This window comes from Lactuca saligna, chromosome 6, assembly GCF_052625555.1.
Source record: "Lactuca saligna cultivar CGN05327 chromosome 6, ASM5262555v1, whole genome shotgun sequence".
Lineage (NCBI taxonomy): Eukaryota > Viridiplantae > Streptophyta > Magnoliopsida > Asterales > Asteraceae > Lactuca > Lactuca saligna.
In genome coordinates, this window is record NC_136422.1 from 17,174,526 (window position 1) to 17,176,308 (window position 1,783).

At 36.4% G+C, this 1,783-nt stretch overlaps 1 long non-coding RNA gene across 1 annotated transcript; it reads left to right on the forward strand.

The window, feature by feature from the left end:
- The first annotated feature begins 402 nt into the window (after nucleotides 1–402).
- Nucleotides 403–1,561, forward strand: LOC145000148 (uncharacterized). Its single transcript, XR_013661136.1, has 3 exons — nucleotides 403–565; nucleotides 768–839; nucleotides 1,479–1,561. It is a non-coding gene; the product is annotated as an uncharacterized LOC145000148 (long non-coding RNA).
- The last annotated feature ends 222 nt before the right edge of the window (nucleotides 1,562–1,783 follow it).

The window sequence follows — 1,783 nt, forward strand, 5'->3', positions numbered from 1 at the left end:
AGCGCGGCGAATTCGATACAGTTTTGTAAATCCGAGATAGAATGAGAATTAGCCAACGAGGTCTAAATGAGAGTTGAAGATCTCATTAAGAGGAACTCAACGGTAAAAAGACAGACAAAAATGAAACTCGTATGCGAAAGTTATGGACGAAGCTTAGTCTCTACTTTTCGAGCGCGGCGAATTCGATACAGTTTTGTAAATCCAAGATAGAATGAGAATTAGCTAACGAGGTCTAAATGAAAGTTTAAGATCTCATTAATAGGATCTCAACGGTAAAAAGACAGACAAAAACGGAGCTCGTATGCAAAAGTTACTGACGAAGCTTAGAGACTACTTTACTATAAAACTCCTATAAATACAAGGGTGATCTCCTCATATTTTCTTCACACCATAAGCCTCTCTTTCTCTCTCTAACTTCTCTCTAGCCTCCCTAAACCCCTCCCAAGCCTAGGGAACCTCCCTATCACGAGAAGAAAGCCCCGGAGCGCCCGATGGCTCCGAGAAGAAAAGCTTTCGGCTCGGAAACGCTGCTCCAACGAAGCCCGGTTTTTAATAAAAACCCATTGTAAGTGTGTTACGCCTATACTATATTTAATATAGCTTTTATTTAATTATAGTAACATTATTAGAACCTTAAAGTAATTATTTGGGCTATTATTATGAGTTATATTGAGTGTTATTTAACGCTTATATAATAGTAATAATAGCTAGACTATTAATTAGTCGTGATTAACGTTAAAACTAAACTCTAGTGGTATTAATACAAGGTTTTGGTCAAGGAAAAATTGTTTCAAGAAGTAACGAAGAGCTGTCTGAGTTCGGAATCACCACCTTTTCAGGTGAGTGCATAGTTACTTTCAGCTTACACATAGATATGAAGTATTTTATATAAATTACGTGCTATGTGTGCATATTACCTGAATACTTGCTATCTATGCTAGATGAACATTTTTATACATGTTTTCAAAGATTTAAACTGTATATTTATTTTATATCTACGAAAATGTTAGGGTAAAACATGAGTAGATGTATTAGTTGTTGTGTGATAAAATGAAATAATGAGAGGCCTCGTTATAGATGTTATTGATGATCTAGTCATCTAGCGGAGTATAGATCACGACCACGGACTATTCTAGACAGTCCAGTGGAACACTAGCAGGCTCGCAACCTGTAGGTGTTTATTCGAACTGTGTGTTTATTTGAACTGTGTGCTCACCAGATGTACTCCATCCCCCACATGGTTGCCTTAAGGATATTTATTGTTGAGGAATCCCCTTAGCAGTAGTGTTCGTCCCGATGATAATCCTTAGGATAGGTCCCTTATGATAGATGCTTAGGGACGTAATATGAGGATAACGGGAACGGGTAATCGGGTTTGTTTAATTTAATGAAGTTAATAAACTTATTTATTGTGGGTTGAAAACCCTATGTGCTCACCAGGCTCCCAAGCCTGACCCACTCAGTTTTATGTATTACAGGTAGTGGCACTTGAGCATAGATATGATGTTGGACGAGGGATTATGGATATAGGCCTATAGATATGAAATAATGTAGTAAGACTTATATTGTATTATTTATGCTTTTAATCTGTACGAACATGACATCCCAAGTCTTTTAATGAAATACATTTCTATGGAAATTCTTTTGATAAATCTTTAGCATATTTTGTTTTGGGACAAATTCCGCAACACTTTCATTTAAAATGTTACTCTGATTTTTAAACAAAGCATAAACAAACCGATCTTTTCTAGGCGTGATTTTGGGGATGTCACAATCCTTAACA